Source organism: Eschrichtius robustus, chromosome 17, assembly GCF_028021215.1.
Source record: "Eschrichtius robustus isolate mEscRob2 chromosome 17, mEscRob2.pri, whole genome shotgun sequence".
NCBI classification, from domain to species: Eukaryota; Metazoa; Chordata; class Mammalia; order Artiodactyla; family Eschrichtiidae; genus Eschrichtius; species Eschrichtius robustus.
In genome coordinates, this window is record NC_090840.1 from 20,942,300 (window position 1) to 20,969,769 (window position 27,470).

Below are 27,470 nucleotides of genomic sequence, written 5' to 3' on the forward strand. Positions count from 1 at the left end.
ATTATGTTCGTAAGATCATAGCTCCCATTTTGCAAGAATCTCTCTTGCTCTTGCTGACTTTGATGAAGCAAGCAGTGATGTCAGAAGACTCATGTGGTAAGAAACTGGGAGTAGCTTCTAGGAACTGAGAGGAGCTTGCAGCCAATAGCCTGACAGCCAGCAAGAAAATGAGGCCCTCAGTCCTACAACCACAAGGAAATGAATTATGTCAGTGACAGAACCTAAGTGAATTTGCAAATGGATCCTTTCCTGGTTGAGTATTCAGATGAGAACCCAATCCTCAAGAAAGCCTTGACCTCAGTCTTTCAGAGACACAGCTAATCTGTGTTCAGACTCCTGATCCACAGAAATTTTTAGATAACAAATGTCTGTTTGTTTTAAGCCACTACTTAAAGGTAATTTCTTATACAACAATAAAAAACTAGTATATGTAGTCAATCCTTATTACGACAGGAATCTGACACTGAATTTAGACTAAATAAGGTTTAGCTAGACAAGGTTTAGTTACTTTTTATGTAATAGGAGGACCCCAATAAATATCTGTTAAATGAAAGAATGATACAATATCTTTAGTATAACATCAACAAGGAAGAAGTGACATCTGATCACGGTATTACTATGATTATAACTTTAAAACAATGTTTATTGCCTGATAATACCACTTATTCTTTTATCTGTGTGCACGTAGAGATGGAGTTGCAGTCAAAAGTAGCTTTGGTTTGAATCTCAAGCTTAGAAAGGAAGAAATGACTTAGCCTCTAGAAATTTTCTAATGTGACTTCTCCACATATGTGGTGTGTATGATGCTATTATAGCTTCTCGTGTTACTTCAGGATCAGTGCTATAAAGAATTCATCAGTGTGGCTTTTAAACAATCATTTCTATGTTTAAGTTCATTAAAAGAACTGTTTTTGACTACATTCTCCGTTTCAAAAACTCTAAATCACACTTGAATAGACATTTACTTTATCCCTGTTATTCAGGCATTCTATAATGCCTAGTAAAAAGTCTTCAAAAACCACCTTGCTTTAAAAAACTAAAAATAGAATTACCATATGACCCAGCAATCCCACTACTGGGCATATACCCAGAGAAAATCATAATTCAAAAAGACACATGCACCCCAGTGTTCATTGCAGCACTATTTGCAATAGCCAGGTCATGGAAGCAACCTAAGTGTCCATCGACAGATGAATGGATAAAGAAGATGTGGTACATATATACAATGAAATATTACTCAGCCATGAAAAGGAAAGAAATTGGGTCATTTGTAGAGACATGGATGGAGCTAGAGACTGTCATACAGAGTGAAGTCAGAAAGAGAAAAACAAATATCATATATTAACGCATATATGTGGAACCTAGAAAAATAGTACAGATGAACCGGTTTGCAGGGCAGAAATAGAGACACAGATGTAGAGAGCAAACGTATGGACACGAAGGGGGGAAAGTGGTGGGGGGTGGTGGTGGTGGGATGAATTGGGAGATTAGGATTGACATATATACAATAATATGTATAAAATAGATAACTAATAAGAACCTGCTGTATAAAAAAATAAATAAAATTCAAAAAACAAAAAAAACTAGCTATGAAAAACACATATGTAGAGTTGAGTGCTTATAAAAATGCTGGCCTATTTTTTAAATGTGACTGTGTAAAATAAAGATATAATGGAACCATTTCTACAGTTACTATCTGTCGTTGACTATAACATTACTAGGATTATAGGCAAATGAAGTTAAATACAGTAGCCATTAAAACAGTCTTGAATTTAAAAAGCCTTCATTTTGTACACGTAAAATAAATTGTTTTGTTTTCAGACATATAACATTCTGGTGTCATGGCTAATAAGAAAACAAATCTTACTTATGTTAAGAAAATTTAAAATCGTCCACTTTGCTTCATTTTACATATGAAGATATTGAAGTTCAGAGAGAGAACAAAAAGAAAGTGATCAGTGACAGAATAACACTGGAAATCTCTTCCCCTGAAACTAACTAATGAACAAAGACCTCTAATTTTTTGTACATTTATCAAAATTATTAACCAAAACAGTCAAGTAGAATATACCAGTTATATGTTCCTGTCTTATCTTAGAATACAAGGACCTAAATATAGAAACCTTAGCTTCTATATATAGATTTATGCTTTCAGATGCATTCTGGATACCAAGGCAGGTTAATACAAGTAAATTTGAAGCAAAAATTTCCCAAAAGAAAGGAAAGAATTTTAAGAAGTCATGGCTGTGGAGGAATAGGAATATCATGTCAACACACTGAATAATTTTTGAAAAGAGATAGAATATTAATTCATTGATAAAGGGCGGGATTCACTGTGTTTGCTGAATCTGAATCATTGCTTTCTGTACTTCTGAAAGTATATAGTTACCATTCATTGTTCTAAACACATATAATGAAAGCCAGAATATGAAAAATGAAATTTGGAAAAAAATTAGAAGTTCAAAAATTAAAAACTAATTATAGACTGTTGATAACACATGAAAGAGTTCAGAATTCACTTCTGAAGATTATAAATTATGTATCAATTTAGAGAATTACAATCTGTCTCAAAGTTATGTGTTATATATTAGATGAAAAAGTAGACCAACTATGATAGCTTAAAAATAATTTTAGAAAGTCCAAAACAACCACTGTCAACCTTTTATGTATATTCGCATTTAAAATTGAAAATCTGTACATTTTAGGGTTTTTTTAACCTAGTCCAAAATGCAATATTGTATTTTTCTTATTCCATTTAGAGGCAAAAGAGTAAAAGTGGATAGAAAAAAAGAATATGATTTTTAACATAATTTTGGAATACAAAAGCAATTGGGAAAACTGAAAATATTTTACTCTTACGAACAGTACTTTAAAAGAAGAACTCCTGAAACAACCTGTTTCAGAGGTAACACTGGGACATAAGTTAAAATAGGAAAGTTTTTGAATTGAAGAACTTACTGGCTTTACCAACTTTTATTGGTTGGAGTGTGTGAACTTTGGAACTCTTTTTAGGACTGCATGATTTTCATATTCAGTATGCCTGCATGCATATAAATGTATAGATAATTGCTATGTCTTGTACTGAGGATATGAACTGTGTAAAATTACTGTAGGAAGTTGTAAATGATGTATGAAATGAGAAATCTTTGCCCACTGGCAGTACATAGATAGAACAGAGATAGTGACGCACAATCTCTTCTCTGTCATTTGTCATAGTACTCATCTTATAAAAGGCAGAACATATCAATAAACCTGAGTGTCAAATATGCATGCTAAACAAAATATTGAATTTTCCTTTTTTAGGTCTTACCTCTTTCTTGAAAACCAGTTTACAAAAACCTCTGAGCCCAAGGGGAATGTAAGGAACTTCTACATTAATGATTTCAATTATCCATCTCAAAACATTAAATGCCAAATTTCTAAATAGCACTGTGTGAATGTACCTTTATCCTTATACTCAGTGTTGCTGAATTTCTAGACTTGCCATCCAAAGTAAAGCTTTTTGTGAGGACATATAGAGAGGCTTTATCTACAATATTTAACATACAACCATTTAGAAACATCTAAGAGTAGCACTGATATTTTCACCTTGCCTCCCGATGCTTGAAAGACTTCAGATTTCACTCCATTGTTGACTAACAGAAGCAAATAGAAGCAACACCTTTCTACTAAATTAGTTTAATATAAAATTCTCATGGCTGACTTCTCAATCCCACTGACCAATCCCCAAATCAAATATTTAATCAAACAATTGTGGCAATTAAACTTATGCGGGTCCAATGCCGTCTTGTCACAAAATATACTTGCACCAGGAAAACAGAAATTGAAAAAAAAAAACCTTTACAAGTTGTCACATACTTTTATTGATAGATTACAGAATTTAAGTCTAGAAATTAAAATAAACAACAAATGATTCAAGGCTCTACCTATATACTATTTTAGAACAAACAAGATCAAGTAAGTTCAAAAAAGCACATGAAAGCAAAAGCTAAACTATCTTTTTTGTCTTCAAGAAGTTGACAGCTTGCTAATGTAGAGCCTTAAGTATGAGGTGTTTTTCAATGACACCTGAATTTTATTTTTTATGAACACAGAAACACAGAGGGAAATGTAAATATTTATGCAATTGCATCTTCCTCAAATATGAATGTGTTCCTTTATGTGCCAGTTATGGTTTTGTTAAAAAAGAAAGAAAGAAAGAAAGAAAGAATATGCTAAGGCATTCGACTTCTTTTTTTTACAGTATGTTATTGATAATTCTTTCTGAAAATTGTAAAACACATATTTCCTTACCAAGAGTTCATGTCTTCTTGGAATCACAACTGATTTTTCTTTTGCTTGATAGAGTTAGAAGTGAAATATCTGATTTTATTTCCCATCAGCAGACCTCAGAGATGAATGTATTTCGTTTTGCATATGAGTCACATCAAAATGATGGCATCATTTTGTCGCTGTGAATAAAGTCAAAGGGCATAAGACAAAACGGTATCTACATTTGGCTTATTTTCTAAGTAGAATGTAAATATTGTCTTATTATAACAAACACATAAAGAGCAGAAATTTAAACTACTCAGTCTCAAAAAGACCTTTCAAATGTTGATCCATGATTTAGATTATATTTAGAACCCATGCATTTTCACCACCACCTTTAAGGTTAATATACTTATACTAATATTGTTAGTTTTGTGCTCTCTTTCTCTTCCTTCCATTGCACTTGTCCCATTTTAGTTGGTGGTGCTTCTGTCACTCAGCTGCTACTACCTATTCAGCTACCTGTCTAAGACCCAGTTCTTGTTACTCTCATTAGCTTACAGAAAATTTATCAGTTTCTCTTTTCTCCTTTTTACCTTCTTTCTAAGTATCCATACACAGTAAAACCGTGGAGCCAGCATATTAGCAACTGACTGCTCTCCAATTCCTCTCTCAGGATATTTTCATTTTACATTGTTTATGTGATCAAAAACGCAAGAGCTGGGAAAATTCGAAGGGTACCACGTGGTGGACAATTAAGGAAACACTTGCTCATGTCCATATGTCAGGTCATTATCCCCATCATCTACACGGAGATGCTGTCGAATAGCATCAGCAACTACATAGTTTGTTTCCCAGGACAAATAAACCATCGCCACTCTACCCACACCCAACCAATACCACAACAACACTGGGATTAATTTACATGAGGAAAATAGGAAAAAGTCTGGAAGGCAAGAAAAACAGGGCCCACTTCTGATATTGATCAGATTCTGCGGGTTAAAATGATCAGTCCAGTATGATTCTATTTGCTCTTAGGTAGGGGTAATTTTTCCAAAATAGTTGTAGGAGTTGTATCATTGGATTATACATTTTTTATTTCTCTTCATGTGTATATAATAATGTCAAAAACGGCATACGACTTTATACAATTTATAACACATCCACATGGATCTCTAGATCAGACATCTCCCCTATTAGGAGATACTCACATGAACTTCAATTGACACAACCCAGTTGAAACATTTAAACCCACACGGTGAGGATGAGACCTGAATATAAGTCAAAATGCCCCATAATTTACCCTTAACCAAAAATTCCATCAACAATAATTGTCTCAGTAAAAAGACCACTTAATTTAACCAATTTTATTATAAGCTTGAAGTTGCTGCTTATTTACCTAAGCCAGACATCCTCTACAGGAAGCCTTCTCCTACAGGTAGAATTCTTTTTCTGCATTCCAGTAACTCCTGGCTCCCCTTGCTCCTTCTGACCTAAGTAACAGCTCCCTCCTTCTCAGTTTCTCTTAGTTTTGTCCATACCTTGTAAATAAATTCTTCAATAAATCTCATCAAGTATCCCATTGAATGTGCCATCTATTTCCTGATAGATCAAATCTGCAACTCTGTGCCAGAATTCACAGTCTTTTCTACATATTGTTTTGTTGAATCTTATGAATAAGTATACTGATAATGTAATCCATATTTTATACATAAAGAAACAAAGACTCAGAAGGTTTAATAAACTTTCCCAGACACTCAGCTAATATATAAAATAACCAAAACTTAAATTATGATCTCTTACTCAAGATCTAGTATTCTTTTTCCTGTTTTTCAGTTTTCTCCTACTCCCTCCTAAATGGCTTGCCCTTGGTAACATCCATCAATGGTTACTATTGAGGGCCTACAGCCCATTGTAATGTATTGACACTGTACCCAGCTAAATTCATAGGTGTATAGGAACAACAGGCATGCATCTGACTAGTAGTCATTTTGGCCAAGAATATCTAACTATTGGGCACTAGTAAGGGGTCACATTTTTCACTGTTAGTATCAACACTGAATTTAAGGGCTGTCTCCTTATGGGTCTTTGAAAGCTTTAGAAATAGAATTCCTTTGCCTATCCTTGACAACACATTAAATAAAAGGATGGCAAATGGATAGACAGACAAGAAAAGACAAGACAAGATAGAAGACTATTAACAGATCTGGGGGGTTGGGGGTGGGTAAGAGACACCTGACTTAGACCCAGGTGCTGACCATGGAGAGAACACCAGTTCATTTAAAGCTCACTGAGTCAGTCAGCTGGCAATGCCAGCAGGTAGACTCTAGTGAGGGAACACAGGTTCTGGAGTTCCACGGAGCTATACAGATCACCTGAAAACATGTCCACGTACAGCAAAATTGCAAGTTCTGAGGGATATGGGAAAAAATAGTACTAGTAAAAATTAGGTGGGAATCCAGAATAATATGTACTTTTCATATTTGTTTGGGAGAGCAATTAAAATAAAATATTTAAAATATGCAACCCAGAACTTGGTGCAAAGTGTATGGGTGGTATAATGAAAGATATGGAGAAAGATGCTGATAACCATGGCTCTGATAAGATGGTCTCAAGATGTGGCTTGGAACTAAGATATAGGGCAGTGGATATCAGAGATCTTAACTGGAATAAAAAGAAAATTGGGAGTCAGGCATGAACTGATATCATGGGTCAAATATAAGCACCTACCCTACAAACACTTGGGCTCATACAAAATTGCAACAGAAAAATGATGCCTGCTAACAACACTTCCACAGACCTCTCTCCACAGGCACTCTGGTTTCCTGTTATCCAAGCTTCTAAACTTATGATACAGATTAGATCTATTTTTCCCAGAACCAACCTGCAACCCAGAATTACTGTTCCTTTCTTATCAACACCCTTATTCTGAAATTTCAGGTATTAGGAAATCTGATGTCATAATTGTTCATGAGATAAGGACTTTTAGGGTTAATGTCTTCTCCTCAAGATGTTTGTTAACCTAAGTAATCTTCAATTGGTTAAATATTTTAATGTTTTCAGGAACTACTCCCATGAGTCCTGGAACATTCATTGGTAACCATTAGCAACACAGAGAAGGTGAGTTTTGTTAGGTTTGGGGTGGACTGTTGCTTCCTAGAGCCTTTTGAGGGAAAAGGCAAAGATACAGCAGTTTTGGGGATTGTGTCTCCATTCATGCCTCTGCAGGAATTATTAGTCTCTCTTGTTACAAGGAGTCAGAAAATTCAATTGAGTTCAAATAAATTATTAAATTATTCATAATTATTTGTTAATCAATTTTCTAAATTAATTTGTACATTTAATATAATTCTCAAGCTTAAATAACCTGAAATAGATTTTTTTCTTGGAGAGTGGCAGAAATTGGTAGTAAGATTAATCTAGGAAAGTAAAGAGGCAAGAATATTTTAAAATGTATAAAAAAGAAATGTGTGTACAAACATAAACTATTACAATTCATTAAGATTAAAGCAAGGTTAATTAAAATATGTATTTGAGACAGATGTACAAACTTCTATACATGTGTACAAACTAAAAAAAAATAGATTCAATAATATTATACTATACATACATATTCATATACACATATTCTATATATATCTGTGTATTCATATGTATGTGAGTATATATACATAACAATTAAAGGAAGTATCATTAAAAATGTAAATAGTGGTGTTGGGACCATTTATTAGCATTCCAAAAAACCGTAGGTCAATACAGCAAACAATACTCTATAAATGCTAATTTTAAATGTTCAGTTAAAAACTACAGGGAACTAGCCAAACAATAGCAAAACCACCAAAAATAATTTAATATTTATAAAATTCTGGAGGACTAAAACCTTTTAAAATGTGAGATTATAAGTAAAGTCACAACAGAAAATATTAACAAATTTGGTCATTTAAAATTGCTGACATGTACACACTGCTATATTTAAAACAGATAACCAACAAGGACCTACTGTATAGCACAGGGAATGTTGCTCAATATTCTGTAATAACCTAAGTGGGAAAAGAATTTGAAAAGAATAGATACATGTATCTGTATAACTGAATCACTTTGCTATACACCTGAAACTAAAACAACATTGTTAATCAACTATGCTCCGATATTAAGTAAAAATTTTTTTAAAAATAAAAATAAATAAAACTGCTGAAGAGTAAACAACATAAAATTTTAAAAATGCAGCCAAAGGGGAATATTTGCAGCAAATGTTAATGTAAAATAAAGCATTCTTAAAAAGGGAAAAACTAAGAACTATGGACAAAGGACATTATATGTAATTCAGACAAAAGGAAATACCTTTTAGAAATTAGAAATCAGAGAAAAATAATCATCATATAGCCTAATCAAAAAAATGCAAATAGCAATGAGATATTTTTACTTATTAAAGCAGGCAAATTTTTTTCTTTTATTTTGACTGAATGTTAGTGTCACTGATATTCTTGATGCCTGTTTAAGTTGATAAAAGTCATCCAGAAAAAAACTAGAAATATCTTTCAAAACTATAAATTATTTACTTTTGATTGAAAATCAGATCGCTTGAAACTTAAGGCATATAGATGTTGTCTGATTCTAAAAAAAAGACAGTCTTTAGAGAAAAACTTTAAAAAAGCAAAAAAGAAAAAGAAAAATCATTAGTAATTACCTATAACCCCACATACAAAATTAACCACATGTAAAAGTTTGGTAAAATTTCCTTGATAGTTTCGTATGTATACAAAATTGAGCTCAATTTATAAACGTGATTGAGCTCTTAATATATAAATGTGTGTATATAATTCAGTTTCTGCTTTACTTTTTCATTTTAAAATCATTAAAGAGTGTTGGCAAGAGTCATTTTAATGTTGTATAGTCCTCTATTGTACATCTATGCCATGGTTTATTCCCTCATTTCTTTATTATTGGACATTGAGGCAATCTTCAAATTTCTAAATAATAATGTCAATGATAGCAAAAGTTCAGAAACAATCTAAAAGTTTAATAGCATGAAGAGTTAAAATATAATACATCTAGCCATAAAAAATAATAAGTCTACAATGTGATGGAAATATGTTTATGATATGATGTCTATGCATCAAATTGCAATGTAGAAGTTAGCCCTTCTAAGAAACTTTGCCTGCTTCATTACATTGTACCAGTACTAAATGTTCATCTCACTCCCATTTAATAGGTAGGAATTCTAGTCTTGTATGTACTCTGCACCTCCAGTTCTACAACGTCCCTTCTTCAGGCACCCTGTGAGCACCCAAGATATATTAGTTATATGACTGAGTAAATCTCTAATGAAAAGACTAAAGATTAACAAAGCTTTGCTCGTGTTCTTTATCTCTTTTTCTGACAGTTAGTTGTTTTCCTTTCTCTTGTTGGCATGTAGGCATTCTTTACTCTTGGGCTTTTGGGTTAAGAACAAATGATTTTCAAAAGATTTGGAATATATATCACTTTAATTCTATCATGAGGTTACATTGAGAGAGCAACAGTCCAGGGTGAGGAAATCAGCAGTAGAGATGTATTTGGTTCCCAATTGTTCTGGCATACAGAATATCAGAGTTAAGCTCAAGAACTAGATTTCCATCTGATGATAACAGATGGCAGTCAGACACGCTTTTAACATTAATACCAAATTAGAATAGAAAATAATGCCTAATATCTTTCTTGGAAAAAAAAGAGAAAATTTACCAAATACAGCTTATAGACTCTGAAAAGTAGGTTTAATTTCAACAACCTAATATGAGAAATTTTTTTGTCTCTAGCAGTTAGAAAATCCTGTCATCTAATTCATTTCATTTATGAATGAAATATGGTCGAAAATTTAGGAATGCTCAATCTCTGTCCTTTTGTCTGTTTTGTCTAAGTGTCCAGCAAGATGGCTATACCGTGCTTCAAGCACCTACACTTTTGCTGCCCAAATCATCCTGAACATCCTGGCTTATTTGGACTGTGCATACAGTCCAACAGAGCATCTCTACTTTGCTTGTAACTGTCAACAGAAAGGGTGCCTTGTGGTCACACACGAGGGCACAAGTCACCCAAGTCAAAGGACAGATGAGGGAAGAGGAAGAGATGGGATATTTGTTATTCCAGTCAGTGATAAAGGGAAAGAGCTTTGCCTTTCTTTCTCAAAAGTTATGTATGGCACTGCCCATCAGACTTTGAAAGAAAGCAGAAAACTTAAAAATGAAGGAATGTGGAAAACATCATAAATATTACTACTTCTGTTGAAGAAATTTCGCTATTTATAACGACTTCACTGTTTACATGACTGTGTAACATAAGCCTTGTCTGCCAGTTTATGCATGCACGTAATTGTTCCTTCAGGGAAATAGATTCTTCACTTAAGAGTGAGAGAGGAAAACACTATTTCTTTTCCTACAAACAAGGCAATGAAAGCCGGATTAAAAGAGGAATTTTTAAAATTTTGTTTTCTCAGTTCATGAACACACACGCACGTGCGCACCCACACACACACGTGCATACATACACAATAGTGACAGATGTAGAGCTTTAGAACGTTTGAAAAAACATGGCATTCTCAGTAGCCCACAACATACATTAAATCCTGACTTTACACTCTTAAATTACTCTCATGGAATTAACATTTACCTTAATGCTCTTACATCATAATTTTGGTCATTAAACATGCCATCGAGCTTCAAGTTTTTAAAATATAGAGACAGTAACTCATTCACCATTGAAGCCACAGCACAGTTCAAAAATGTGAATCCCAAATGTAAAATAGATAGCTAGTGGGAAGCAGCTGCATAGCACAGGGAGATCAGCTCGGTGCTTTGTGTCCATCTAGAGGGGTGGGATAGGGAAGGTGGAGGGAGACGCAAGAGGGAGGGGATATGGGGATATATGTTTATGTATAGCTGATTCACTTTGTTATACAGCAGAAACTAACACACCATTGTAAGCAATTATACTCCAATAAAGATGTTAAGAAAAATGTGAATCCCGTGCCAACTATGAAAGGAAAATTCTACTTAATTTAAAATTGTTATAGGTTATTTCTACCACATATAAGACCAAATTATTAAAGTTTCATGTTTTGAACTCAACAAGTTTATAGAATCATAATATTCTGAATTACAACTCTGTTTTTAAAGAGTTTCCTCTTGGATTTGAGTCTGCTTTGATTCTTAAGAGAATCCTCAAAAGAAAACAGTTTTTGATTTGAAAGATCACTACTCATTTGTGTAACATACCAAAAACAGAAATTTTCAAATAGCAAACCAATATATACTTAGAGCCATCAAAATATCCTATATATTAATAGTGGCAGGTAAAGTTTACTGAGTACTTACACAATGCCAGGCTCTGTGCTATTCCAGAGAATATTTAAAAACCATCTCTTGAGGCATCTCTCCCTGTTATTATAATACTCACTTTATAGAAAAGGCAAACTAGGTCTGAATAGGTTAATAACTGGTCTAGGATCACAACACCATATTAACTAGAGCTAGAATTCTAACCCTCTTTTCACTGATTCCAATGCTTCCACTCTTATGTACTGCGCTCTATTGTTTGCTGAATAATAATTGTGCACCTCTGACATTCCCTGTCTCCAACATTATAGGTGCCAGCACCCTGTATTTGCCTATATCCTCATCCTCATGGTTGCCTAAGGGAGGAAAAAAGTAAACTTTAATTTAACAAACCTGAATAACCAATGTTGAGATCAAAGGCTTGTGGTCCTTTTAAATCATATTTTAATCAAAGCAAATATGTATTTTCTTGGTTAACACATATTGGGCACCTACTGTTTACAAAGCATCCTGTACACATAAGTAAATGTTATAATTTTTAATGAAGCAAAATATCTATATTACCTCAACAGAGTATACACCTGTAATAGGATTTGGCATGATGGGAATCACCAATTTTCACATCATCTGCAACTCATGAGTAAACAAAAGAAGTAATTTTTAGTGACTGTCTTTTTGAACAAAAGTGAATGCAGAAGAAATAATAAAAGCAATCATTGATGAGAATATAGAAAGTTAAGCACTAAATCCTATCTAAGGAGTAAAAAACAATAAATTCTCCCACTGAACCATAGGTTTATACTTGATCTCATACAGTAGCATGTAAATGCAACAACTACAACTAAAGAATACAGTTGTGGAAAGAAGCACACCATCAATAACTCCTATTAATGTTACAGAAACACGTAATTGAAAACAGATCGACTCACATGGAATACTTGGATTTTACTAAATTTGTGCATCTTCTACAAACCCATCAGTAAATTCACACCACTGAGTATAGTTGGGGTCTGGACACCAAACCACCAAAGAAGCCTAGAAGATTAAAGCTGCCACACTGAACATTCTGACATCTGTACCCTAGGATGTATTAATATATCTAACTCTGATATGTTTACTCTGTTTACCCTAGGACAAAATAGCTAGAAAAAGTCAGCAGACTTTGGCCAAGGATACTTTCTCCTTATTTCTTAGCTAGGAGAAAAGATGGAAGAGCTCTTTCTCCTCCATTGATACAGACTACATTTTTACTTCCTTGGATTCAAAGACCGGTTTTTACTAAGCGACTCCTAGGGAAGCAGCATGACAGTGCTCAGGGGAAGGCTGAATCCCATGTCTAGTACTTAAGTGCTCTATCAACTTGGGCAAGTTATTTCACCTCTCTGCTTTGATTTCCTTCGTCTGCAAAGTGGGGATAATAACAGTATCTACCTCAGTAGGGACTTGAATGGATGAAAGTGACCACGTAAGTAAAGCCCTTATCACACTGTGAACACGCAATTAACATTCACTTCACTTCCCAACCATCATCAATGACGAAAATGGTGGCTACGAACCTCATTGTACCTGTTTCCTGTAAGAATCCATCAGCCTTTCTGTTCTGACTCCCCTCCCATGGTAGTCTCCTAGTAAGTGAACTGTTTTATTCCATGGCAGACATTCCAACTGAGCCCCTTCTCTGTGACCCCCCCCCCCAAGGAAAGGGAGAATACGGCTAGACCCGGAAAGGTATCCTGATGCCCCCTGAGGACATTATGCTAAGTGAAATAAGGCGGTCACAGAAAGACAAATAGTGCATGATTCCACTTATGTGAAATATCTAAATGGTGAAATTCATAAAAACAGAGAGTAAAATGGTTGCAGGGGCTTTGGGAACATGGACATAAGGAGTTGGGTAAAAAGTTTCAGTTATGTAAGATGAAAAAATTCTAGAGATTGGCTGTACAGTCTTGCACCTATAGTTGAATACTGTACACTTAAAATTTTGATAAGAAGGTACATCTCATGTTATGTGTTTTTTACCATAAAAAAAAGGTATCCTGAGATGCTGAGCTATGCTAAAGAGGTTAGGCCAATAGCAAAAATATGTGCTTTCTATATATTCCATTTGTTTTTGCTAAATCCCTAAGAAAAGAGACCCAAAAGATACTTTCAAAACTTACATTACAGTTAGACGTTATCTGACACTTTGTGCCAAATTCTCCCAATCTGTCAGCTGCTGTCTGTTAGAGAAATTTTATGCCCGGAAGCAGTTGGGGCACATAATAATTCATAAGTGTGACTTCCAGGAACACCCACTTCACACAATACCAGCATTAAGCATCCAAACTCCTCAACTGTAAAATACAAGGAGAATGGCACCAATAGAATGAGGATTTTAAAGGGGCTGTGGTTTCAACAATTTCAAAGCTTTAATCACGTAACACTTCGTGTTTTCCCAATCATTAATTTCTCAGATTAAGTAGGAGCATCTAAATTGGTATTGTGAGACCTGGGGAAAAAATTGTGTTTCTTCTAAATTGAAATAGTGACACTATCGACTATTATAAAAATAAAAAGGGATGGCAAGGAATAAAGTTCTCAGCAATTGGAAATGCATAGCAGAATGATTACAAGTGTGTGTCATGCATTCTGTCATTTCTAATCATACACAGATAAGACTTCCCGTAGGGAAAAAAAGGTCTATGAGCATATATGTGCACAATTTCATTCCTGAATTAGGCAGGGAGTATCTTCACTGGCCTCACAAAATAAGGGAGAAACGGCTACATCCTTCAAACGAAGACCATGTTGATTAAACACTTGAAACAGGAATGAGTCAGGGAGTGATGGATTTTAAGTTGACAATTGAAGCTCAGTCTTTTCTTTATCCTTGAATAATAACATAAATGTGAAAAAACCAAAACCTTAAAGACTTTAAACCTCTTAATTAATAGGCAGATATACTGTGAAATTTTTCAGAATTCTTCATATTACTGGAGATTTTAGTTTTTCACTATTGATATTATGGAATGTATTTCTTAACTGACATGATTTTTTTACTGAATATTAATTTCTAAGGTATTTAGAAAATAGAAATAGGTAAGTAAAATATTTTTAACGTCAAGATCTAAAAGAAAATTCTTGCAAATACAGTATCAGCATTCTTGATATGTTTTAAAATAGATATGTACATTTATGTAGCTATCAAGCACTTAATAAAAGATGACTACTCAAGGCAATTTGCAAACTATGGTTTCATCGAGATACATGTCAGTGTAAATCAGGGACCTTCAGTTCACCGTCTTTCTAAACAAGTATGCCATAATCTTTGCTAGCTCTGTTTCCGGTTTCCATGAGGCCATCATAAATCTACCACACTGCACGGTCTCCTCAGAACACAGTCACAGATTCAAATGCTTGAAAGTATAGTGAACTATACCTTCAGCGGGTCTATATCAGAGTTAGTAATCTCCTTCACCTGTGGGGCATATTTCATTTTAACAAAATCGTCATAGAAATGCACCCATCGCGCTTAAAATCTATCCATTATTATCACACTTTATGGAAAACTACCTTTTCTGTCAGCCTAGAAACACGAAATAGGAATGGACACTCCTTTTAATGTCTGTACACAAATGGTTTGTATACAATGTCTACTTAATTAGCCAGGGTGGACTTTGGTGGATTGAATGCAAACATAGATTCAAATTTTTCTCAATTTGTCACTGCTGATATTTAATTTGTTTTGATCTAAAACTGCTAATGTTATCCAAGTGGAAGAAACAACTAAGATTCATTATTTTAGATTTATTTCTAATACTGAAGGTGTCTGCTAAAAAAAATTAAAATAAAATGTATGAAATTATTTAATTTTCATCCTTCACACTTAAAATGGTATATTAAAATCAGAAAACTGTTTAAACCTTTCCCTTTTCTGGAATTACAGTTTATAGTTTTGTATTTATTGAATGCATTCATAGGCTCCCTGAGGATGTGAAATGTATGGAAATATATGTGCATTACTAAAGAAAGAACTAAATTTATTCTTTCCCCACATCATGCTCTTCTTTGCAGTGGAGGTTTTTAATTCAATACAGAGCTAGAATGAGATGGAGCCAATTTCCTGGTCTATATGTGTGACAAATGCTAAAAGTGGCACAAGATTAACAAATTAGTTGAAGTATAGATCTTAAAAGATTTTTTTCTGTGTCTCTAAATCAAAATTCATATTTTATTTGAAATGAAACCTTCTTTAGAATTCAAGAATGACCAAGGATCTTTTATTTCTCTGTATTTAAGATGAAAAGAGAGGATTTATGACAACATACTTGCAATTTTTTTAAAAGCAAATTTTATTTGTAGGAAAGCTTACAAAGATTATATATTTGGAATATGAAATTATTTTAATTGGAATCCAGTGACTTGGGTTAATAATTCCAATGTGTGATTTGGTAAAAAAAAAACAAAAAGTCTTTTTTTTTTTCAAAATAAATAGTTATTCCTAAAATAAAAGCATAAAATGAATATCAGGGGTAAAATTTATTTATTTCTGTATTTTTGTGGGTAAAAATAATGTTTACAGTGTTAGGTCCCAGATAAATATACTTGCTTTTCTAATAACATTTCTTACATTTGATTTTAAGTGAAAACTATCAAAGCTTGGCTGTTTTACCTAACTTCAGAATTATGTGTTGATATATATCTAACACCAAACAATAAAAACATCTGTGACAATAAAAGCATGGAACAGTTGTGGAATTGTTTAATTTAGGAGAAAATGGCTATGTTTGATAATCACGTGTCCATGAATGGATTTCTCCTCTTTGTCGAGAAACTTATATTTTGCAAATTTTTTTTTTTTTCTTAAAGGAACGAACTTATGATGTGTAAGGGATTTTTATAAAGGTATTCTGAAATACGTGTTTTGGATTTAGCTCATTCATTCAGGTTGAAAGCTTTGTCACATAGACCACCTGTTTTGCTTGGGCTTAAATTATGTAAAAATACAGCATCTTAAAGCAAGCACAGTCTTACTTGTTGTACCCAAACCCGATAACATGCTTAAAATTCAAGAAGAGTTCTATGCAGGTTGTATGTCTCAGTCACCCAATCTCCTTCCACATATCTGTTCATGTTGACAGACTATGTCATAATACATCAACAGAAAGATCAGCACAGAAGAACAAAATTTCATCGCCTGACAGCAAGAGGAAAACTGATTTTCAGTATTAAATTAGTACAAATATACCATTACCTCACTTCCAATGAGTCTACTACCTTTAAAAAATAAGGCATCTGCTATAATCACAAGTATATGCAAAGGCAATTAGGTTCGTTTATTTCTTTGGTCTCACCCTTTGACTGACAGCCTATTTTCATTTATCTTTTACAAGTTATTTTATTTGTTGTATCTTGGAAACAACTTAGAGAATTAAAAAAATACAATTTCTTCCTGAGACATGAAATATTACATATGTAAAAATATATATCTGCCAAATGTTTGCAGGACAATCTCTCCTAGACTAATCATGAGCAGGAACCTTCTGGCCATTGAAATGGAAATGGGTATTTAAGCTTCTGAGAAAAGTTCGGTACCTTTTTCATATAACGTCTTGCTCTGTTTGGATTTCAGGAGAAATTTACCGATACCTGTAATAAATAATGTCTTTTGCAGCCTAGGGCATCATCTGCCACTTAGGCTTTTAATTTTGCCCCTGTTTGAACGCCCTGCAACATATGCACTTCTCTTTTGTCTATTATCCTAGAGTTGTGCTATTCCCAAATATTGACATCATCTACTTTTATCAGCATTAACTGCTCTGAAGCTTCCCAGGCTCATGCTCGGCTCTATTTCTTCCTATTGATTATCTTCCTCACTCCAGCAGGTAGCTAGCCAGCGAGGCTGTCCTGAGAAATAGCTTCCAATGACTTTATACGCACAATTTACACGGAATTGTTTAAAGAAGATATTAGCCTCAATACAAATCAGTGAACCTCATTTAGTCAATACTGCACAATTCCGCTGTTGGCACCCTGTCACATGTTTGACTTTACAGTCAGCTGCTGCACCCAATCTGCACATTAGCCATAGTATTTAGTTTCATATTAAAATGAAGCTGGGTTTTTTTGCTTTTGCTTTTCTTTTTGAAATCTTTTCAGTATACTTTTTACATCACCTCACTGAGCCATGTGATAGTAATATATTTTGAAATACAAAAACCTGAGATTAAATGTTTGATTTTTGACAGTGTTCTTAAATATAATAAATTCAAAAGGAAATACTGTTAAGTTAAAATGGAGTGTTTTTCATTAAGTCCAATCAAATGGTAGACAACAAAGGATCTTTTATTTGAGAATATGAAGTGAAAATGAAAACCAGAAAACCTTTACTAAGAAAAGGTCCAGCTAAATTATGTTGGAAGGAGGTCTCCAGATTGAGCTTGGGTGTTTCTTTTGCTAAAAGTGAATTAAACTAAGATATGTTATGAAGAAATATTTTACAAAGAAGCAAAACTTAATGCTTTGTGGAGATGAAAATAAGGTCTAAGGACGGTTGACTTTGAAAATAATTCGAAAGAAAGATCACATATGAAAAAGATTGCCACAGCATCTGATCTTTTCTTATAATCATAACAGGGAAATGTTTGGGGGAAAGTAATGCTGCCATGGCAATGCTGTAAAATTCTAGAAGGGGTGTTTACATTTCAGAATTACCCCTCCTTAAACTACTGGTTTATGATAGCTAATGAGATGATATCCAAATGTTGAAAACGGGAAAATTCGAATGAAAATCTAAATGTGAAATATAATACAATGAAATAACTAAGCAACATAATACTACTCTGAACGTTTGTGCAAATATTGCAAAATGAACTGCAATACATTAAAATTCTTCAGTGGTTGTGTAATACATAAGTGAAGGTTTACGTATAAAAGCTTTAGCTATCAAAAAAAAAAAGGATCTTTATATCATATTATTCTAAATTTTTTACTTGAAAACATCACTAACATCTTGGGGTGCATTCTGAAAAGTTGTCATTAAATCTATTTGCATATCTCTTTGTAAACTGAAGTTCAAGGTAAAATAGTGCATGCTGATCAAAATAGTATATTTGTTATAAAATGCATCCTTTAGCTTTAGTGGGTGAGTGGCAGAAAGCTTTGGAGAATATGAATGGTAGAGAAAATAATAATTTCAGGTTTAAAGATTTTAAAGGGCTGAATATTTTTTCTGTAAGTAAGAAGTAAGAGTTGAACACAATGACAATTTTAAATGAGCTATAGTTATAATAGTAGATTTTGAAAGTTAATACAGAAAAAAATTAAAATTACATAACAAATTATTGTAAATATTTCAAAATTTTCTCTTTTTTACTATAAAATGTTAAAGGTGATTTTTGTATGACCTTTGCTTTCATTTCCTTTCTCTTTAAATATCACTGGTACGGAGCTGGAGCCCTGAAGCCCGGGTAGAAAAGACACACTGAAAGATGGCCAGTCTATCCTGACTGTACATTTTTTCACACATTTATTGCAAACTGACACTCATATAACAGCTTTCTTTTTTTTTTTAATAACAAAGAACAATTCCAGTATCAAGGGAAAATCATATCTCAGAAAAGAGAGAAATGCCATAACTGCATATTCAGGCTGCATAAACCAAGTATGGCAAAGATAATTGTAATATTTGTGTGTGACAGCATTTTACCATTTAAAGAAGTCAGTAATCTAAATTTGAGAGTATTTAGGTGTAATTGTGTATATGTATGTATATATCATATATTACATGCAATGCACAAATATAAATTTCAGCCCCAAATGAAATGCACAAACATTTCATTTGTCTTTTTTTAGTTTAAAATATTCTTTGATGAATATGTATTTATATATTAAATATACCTCTACCAACTAAATTATGAGATTTCTTGCTAGTCCATATGTCATATGATATTCTACTATTAAATAAGATTGTATACTTTATGTATTCACTTAAACACAGGAACATTCTGAATGAAGCAAACGTAAGCACAAGCAATACACACAAATTAAGATAGGTTTTTAAACTAACAGCAACAAAATAGTCTGATAAACATTTCAAGTAAATAAAGACACTGATATTTTTTCCCAAAAAATTATCTAAATTAACTCTAATGCTTTAAATGTAAGTGAATGTTGTTTTCAAATTACGTCAAAACATAAAATTCTCAATGATTCTCCATGGTAACTTTCAAAAGAAACTAATTTTTAAATAGCTTTGATTAAATTCCTAAAATATAAAGGAAAATTATTTTTATTTTCTGTTTATTAAGACCCATCTATAGCGGAAAACATGATTCCAGATCTATAATCTTTATAAACATTATGAATGTTCATATTTATGATGCATATTAAAGATTAATGTTTAAGATCTATAGTGACCGCCTATACAGATTACCAAGATGATGGCAAAAATCATGCATATCATTTCACTGAATTAGTTTTAGTAGCTTAAATGTGCTGTAGTGAGTCCAGCTATTTCAAATAAATCTTCTTTTCTATAAATATTCTGACTAGTATAACCTAGTCACAAAGGATATTTTACACCAAAATTTAACTTTAAAAAATAATATTGAACTCTATGGGATACTATCCTTTCTAAAAATATAAATTTATCTAAGCTAAGCACACATACATACACACTCACACATACACACACAAATTTTGTCGGTTTTGTCATTAAAGTAAACTGAAAATGAAGCCATTAAAGTGATTATTACATTGTCATCTATGCAACTATGTAGCTTTTAAAATATGTAAGCACTTCATTTAATCCTAATTTTACATATTTAACAATATATCGGTAACTATTGTCATTGATCTTTATAAAGTGTAAATATTTTAAAATATCAACTAACACATGTATCTATTCAAATTCTAAGACAATTTCATTCGCCTAAGAATGTAAAATGAAACTAAATAGCTAATTGAGATATTTCATAATGTCTCCATTTTACAGAAAAATATGTATTAACAAAGTACAGTATTTAAGGAAATTAATGTTAGCCTTCTTATACATAGAGGGTACATTTGTGCACCTATTACTATCTATATAAGTATAGATATATCATTATATATGTCTTGTCAATCTATGTATTTTGTGCAGAGAAGAAAAGCATTCTCATAACCTAGAATAAAGTAATAAAGGAGTGTAGGTATGTGTGTATGTGTGTATCTGCTTGTAGAGACGGAGGAAAAGAATTGGTAGATTTACAGAGAGGTATTAAAGTGGAATATTAACACGTTTGAAAATGAATATGAAGGCATTATACTATATAAAGAAATATCATTGATAATTTTTCTACTCTCTCCTTCCTCTCTCTGTATGTGAGTGGGTTCTGCTGCTAACAAGGAAATGAACACTTGAGATAAAAGGAAAAGATAACTGTATAGAAATTTCAAATGGGTATTTTGGTTAAAGTTACTAAATTAAAATTTAAATTCAATTGGGTTTTCTTTTCTGAAATATGAAATAAGGAGCTTGTAAAATGGGCATGAGAATCACAACATATTTTGAAATATTTCTATTAAAATTTTCCCATATAAATATTTGTATCATTAGTACCTTATAATATTACAAAATATTCTGAAGGAATGTATGAAAACAGCATGAAATAAACCTGAAGGGGTAATCTTTGTAGCATAAAGATCAAGATTCTAAGTAAAGACAAAGTTTCTTATCATTTGATTCAGCCATAACTGTTTCAAACCTCCTGGTTTAATGATTTTTATGTATTTCTACTTGTTGGTTTTTCAAATTTGTCATTGCTTCAATATTCTAGGGCTGAAAAGGAAGTAATGTAGGGGATAAAACAGGAATTTACATAGCCACCTAATAGTTAATATCTTGACCACCTTAAGATTATGCATTTAAATAGTTTTACTCCCAGTAATTCCAATGCTACAGCATCCAGGGGATGCTATTAGATGCCTTCAACAGATAGATGTCTTCAGTGATACTTCATAGCAAGTATCATTTACTAGTACCTGACTACCTAGATTCCTGAGGCTTTTAGTCTAAAAACACATTTCTATATAAAAAGAACCCCATTTAACTATAAGGGTAACAAAGATGTTGGTCATGAAGTTTACAAAAAGTGGTAGACAAAAAGTTATCCGTTAACTCCCAAGTGGACATATTCATTCCCTAATTCCTAGATAATTAACCAGGATAAAACTATAACTTGATCACCTCTTTTCAAGATGGTAAATTAATGATATAAACTAATGATACAGTGGAATCAAAGTGAGTTATGGGGGTGGGGGAGGATATGGGGGATGGAGAGAGAAATACCTTTTTCCTTGGCTCCACAAAGGGTTGAGGGCCTAATTATTTTTAAGTATAATCCAACCAACGTCTTCTCATGCTTAGCTGCACTGAGTGACGCTATTTGTGATGCCCAGTGTGCTGAAACTGAGCATGTTGCTGTCAGTTTAAAAATGACTATAATAAAAGTGACCATGAAGATGGATCTTGTGATTTTGCGTTTCTAATCAGTCATCTGTGAAGAACACTTTTGCTTTGATTCAGCAGACTGGTGACAGCCATGATTGATAGTGCACAAGGATGAAAAAAGGTTATTAACTGTCTTCCTATTAAGCTCAATGTTTTACCCCTCTAGGTGCATCTCATACTTTAAGTTAAAATACTTACTCAGGTAAGGTCAAGAATGAACTCTATGGAAGTGGTATCCATTCTGCTGAAAACGAGCAAGGCATCCTTACATAGATTTTTTTTTTAAATTTAGCACTTAGGCTACATTTAATTCCACCATCTTATTCATTAGCTAAAAAGAGAAATTCCCTCCTTCCAACAGCATCCTATGGTGAAAACACTAAATGTACAGAAAATAGCTTTAAATGTAAAGATTTGAATGTGGAGCTGACTAGCAACATGTGTGTGGTATGTATGTAAATCTGTGTTTAAACAGATGGTCATATACGTATAATCTGAGGGTATTTTTAAGGGTAGACGCTAAACTGATTTATGATTACAAAATAAATATCTGCATAATATATTCAAAAATTGTTTAATTTTAGATAATCTATACATGGCAGAGAAAAAATAATAAAGAAAAAATAATCATTTCTAAGAAACTCAAAGGATCTAACAGAATATCTAGATATTTGTTTTGATTTAAATGTAATATATTAATTTATGAACTTCACCTTATTTTAATTTTTTTAAATTAGAAATATTACATATAGATAAACATTTGAATGACAGTATCTGTTCACATCTTTGACTAGCATACAGACGCACACCCGTACACAAGTAGTATTATAGACCCTAAGGTATTCCGCTAACTGAGGATGTACCATTCATTAAATGAAATAATAAAATTTTTAATGTTATCATATTTCCTGTATTCCTTTATTCTTACTGAAGCCAAAATGTACTGAAAGATTTTTGCACACTTTATTTAACTTCTCTTTAAAAACATTTTAAATTTACAAGTTTGTTTCTGGGCGATAACGAATTAAATATATGCATTTTAATTTAAAATTGTGGTATTATGTTTCTTCCTACAATTCCCACTGTAAACACTCAGTACATGGCAAATGTAATATGAATTAGGCAAAAATATTAAAGGATGTCAATAACTTGGCACTGAAATAACCATTTAAACTATAACCAAATTTCAGTTCTGTGTGCTTGGCGGTTCTTCACTGAACAACTCTGCAGAGTGGCACAGACTAAGAAAATGTTACCAGCATGTTATTAGAGTTTCGGTACAGGGAATATCATACTATGTCCAAATGTTTTCTCTAGTATATCACAACCTGTTTCTCCAATATCAGTTATTATACCCATTTTGGGTCTGTAATAGATTATATTTTGAAAATGCACTGTTTTAATATTAGGATCCATCAACAATGAAATATAGAGAAAGTAAGGAAATGAAGTTCAAGATTTCATTGAATTTTTCTCTAGAGCCACAAAAATTGGCTCTCTGTCCTACTTGCTTAATATTACAATTGCTGTTTTAAGAAACCTTTCCAATTCTCTAGGATTTTATGCATGCCAAGGATAATTTAAACACACACTGAGAGCCTAAAAATGTTAAAATGTTAGATCAATATGAAAGCTGTTTACTTAGTGAATTGTGTTTATGTGAAGTGGACTTAAGGGTAGATTTTAGAATTCATACAAGATTTCCTCAATACGACACATTAACTTCATTATTAAATGGATTTCTCTTTCTGCCTTTTCCAACTTCAACAGACAAATGCGTGTTCTGAAATTTAGAAATCAACGATAAGTGATTGAGGGGTTTATATGATCAATGATAAAATACTGTACAATTATTTGTCAAAGTTTTCACAGCGGAATTATAATTATAATGGAGAAATAACACGTTGTGTTTCTCAAAAACATTGTGTGCTTTTAAAATCAAAAAAGAAAAATGCAGTTTCTATCTATTTTATGTTAATTCACAAGATGTTCTAAAATATTAGTGAAAGTCCTGTCTTCTTCCATCTGCCTACTTGGGAGTTTCTTAAGGAAAAGGAGGAAATACAAAGGCTGGGTAGGCCCAAGAGGGACACACAGATTTCCCAGTTACCCATTTCCTAGTCTTCTCTGTTTCTTCTCTAGAGAATCAAGATCTAGAACACACATTACACACAGAACACATTTTAGGAAAGAACAAGGCAAAGGCAGTTTCAGGTAAAGTTTACGTCATTTCCAAAGCAATTAGCATGGCTGAAAGTGATGTTGAGCTTTTGTAGAATCCAACACTTAGCAGACAGTAAAAGTGAAAAGTGCCACAGTTTCTTGTATCCTTTTGGAACTCCAGAACAGAATGTTTCATTAATTTTGTTCAAGCAAGTGATAGAACTGGTGAAGAAAAGCCCCACACCTTTGTGCAAATCCCTTAAATTTGGTTCTGAGGCTACTGTGATTTGGTTTCATGGAATACTGGGGCACAAGGCATCTTTAGTTTACACTACCTAGGGCTTTGATTACTTTAGCTTGAAAGTCTCTTCCGAAGCCCTTCCCATCCTACTTGCATCCCTCCTCCTTCTTCTCCTTCTCCCCTCCTCCTCCTCCTCTTCCTCCTCCAGACCTACGAGGGGACACAGGGTAGGGGTATGAACCGGGTGGTGCACATCTGTGTAGCCAGACCGTGGAGGCTGACGGCTGCTGTCCACTCCCAGACTGTGTACCTGAGGGTAGAGGCCACTCTGCTCTTCTGCCCAGCCCACTCCAGCCTGCAGTGTTGCTGCTGTCACACCAGCCGGTGATTTGATAGGCTTGTCGGGTTGCCATGGTGTTGACTTCTTGCCTCTGAGGAGCTGCCCAATGACTGGAGGTCTGGGATTAAAGCGGGAAGAGGGAGCGGCCGCAGCGAATTTCAGCGGCAGCTGCAGCAGCAAGAAACAAGAAGCGAGAGGACGAGGTCCTTAGACTGAGCTCCGCTCGCAGCCAGGGCTGCCGGGGAGGGAAGGAGAGGAAAGGGGGGAAGTTTGGAAGGATGACCACTCGAAGCCAGAAGATGCAAGTGAGGCGTTTGAGACCCGCTCAGGAATAACTCATAAGCAATCTGCACGGGCTGAGAGGGAAAACCGTCCAGAATTCGTTATTATTCACATAAGATATTACCCGGGCGGGGGGTGGGACTGGGGTGTTAAAAGGGACTTAAGTGGGTGATATACTGCCTCCCCAAACCCCCTCTCTTCATTTGGGCAACGAAGTAATTTGACAAATAAAGAGGGGCTATACAGAGAACTTCAAGTCTGGAGAGCTAACTTATTCCGAGAAGAGAAAGTGCAACTAGACGGCAACCGAGTAAATGAAAATAGTTGCCGGGGAGCACGGCCGGCGGGGGCGATGCGGGCTGGTGGGGGCGGGGAGGGGGAGGTGCGGAGAGTGCGTGGGACGCACAACCCCGGACCGGAACCGTAAACTAGGCAATGAAAGGGAAAGAAACCGCTTCTGTTATAAATTAGTAGGTAGGTGAAGGTTACGCAAAGAAGAAAAGGGAAAGTAAAGCTGTTAAAAGAATAGAATAAAACCCGTGGGAGTTGAAATCGCAATCCCCCCTCGCCCGCTCCCCCCCCAACCCCCCCACCCCCGGCTCTCCAATCCAAGGGGAGGAGGAGGAGGAGAAAGAGAGTGCATTCTGGTGTGATGAGAACTCTCTGGAATGTCTGGAGGAGAGGATAGGAGCGCGAGGGTAAGAAGACCCGGGTGCTAAATAAATGGCGTGAGAGAGAAACGGGGGAGGGGCGGGGTAGGAAGGAAATATTCGGCGATTCACCGGAGGGACTTGGAGATGCAGAAGAGTGAGATTCCAGTAGAAGGAAAAGAAGTGCAGAAGTTCAGACCTGTAGCGTAAAGGAAGGAGGGAACGACTAGAGTCAGTAAGAGAGAAGGCGGAAAAAGGTGTGTGCTGCTGAGGGAGGGCGTGGGAAGGCACCCGCTGTCACCTGGAGGGAGCGACTGCTAGGACCGAGGGCAGAAAGGGCAGAGAATTGTACGGACGCTGGCGGTGGCGCGAGCACCGCGGGGCAGCACCGGCGAGCTGGAACCAGGTGCCGTGCACCCGCGCCCCGGCTCGGGGCGACGCAGGGACTTTTCTGGCAAGAGGAAGAGCTGCTCGTTCACCCTGACGGAGTCACGATTCACCGCGAGTCCCAAACACACGCCTCACTAACTACTTTACAGCCTCTTTCATTGATTTTCTTTAACAAATAAACAGAATACCCGTTACAGCAACACTTCCTCTTGCTGCAGCTAGCTAGAATGCCAGGAGCTCTCTGATGGTTTCATTTCTCCGGATAGCAGTTTTTATATCTCTAAATAAATTGTTTTCCTTCACTTAAAGGATCAAATGTGTGATTCCATTCAGTTTTGGGGAGTCCAGTCCTCGCTCCCCCCCCCCCCCTCTATAATTTGGGAATCACCTTTTAGAATAAGTAGAAGACAGGTTCAGACACAAGTTTGCAGATCTGGTAGGGCTCACTCACATTTGCATATTAATTTTTGCTAATAAGAAGTAACTCAATTTGGAAGGAAAACGCCGGTAAAGAAATTGATTCCCTTGCAACTGCAGGGAAATTAACACTAGTCCGAGAGCCACACCTAAGCTACTCCCCTTGAGTTGTCTCTTAAAAATATTTCCTTTAAAAATAAAGTATTTATTTTAAAGTGGCCCCCCTTCAAGAGCGGTTCTGCTCGAGGTTCTTCCATACATGTCAAAGGGTTGTTGAATTATTCATTATTGTAATTACTATCATCATTGTCATTATCCTTTTCCATGTGGAAATAATTTTATTATCGTAATTTGATATCTGAAGAATTTCCTGTTAGTCGTTTGATAATCACTTTTTTCTGCTGAAAAGAAAAGTTTTGTTTATAAATGAGATAGGGAAAATGTTTTAAATGCTTTGATGTTTGCTATAGATTTCCGTTTATCTAATCGATCGGAATGCCAATAAAATCGATTAAAGGTTTAGTGTTTTACAAACAACCATTTTGTGCTTTTTGATTTTACGTTCAGAATGATTTGAATAAAACTAACGCTCTCCTTTAACATGCTCCCTTAAAAAAAACCCAAATCTTTATCGTTTTTTCTTTTATTATTAGAAATGGCCACTTAAAAGTTCTAATAGGAAAATTAAAAAAAAAAAAAAATATATATATATATAAGCAATGGCCGCAATGGTTTAAATTCCATCCTCTTGTTGCTCAAGGTATTTAAATAAAGCCCTTTAAAATCTTGGTGAATTATATGCGATCATTCAGTGATTGCGGAATATTAAATTAAACTTAGATAAATCCGCATTGAAGGAGGCAGCACCCAATCCTGAATTTATTTCCCATTTTCTCTAACACCATCACTGCGCTCCTCTCTTTGCAATGACAATGTGCCAAATCTGGGCATT

At 34.4% G+C, this 27,470-nt stretch overlaps 1 long non-coding RNA gene across 3 annotated transcripts in view; it reads right to left on the reverse strand.

Annotated features, from left to right (window-relative positions):
* Positions 1-27,470, reverse strand: part of LOC137750937 (uncharacterized) — a 49,848-nt gene that overhangs the window by 14,623 nt on the left and 7,755 nt on the right. For 2 of the 3 annotated variants that reach the window (XR_011070649.1, XR_011070648.1), the window contains exon 2: positions 4,294-4,451. This is a non-coding gene — a long non-coding RNA (uncharacterized lncRNA). Of the gene's footprint in view, positions 1-4,293; positions 4,452-23,997; positions 24,948-27,470 lie in introns of those variants that run through there. The other variant, XR_011070650.1, reaches the window with a different exon arrangement.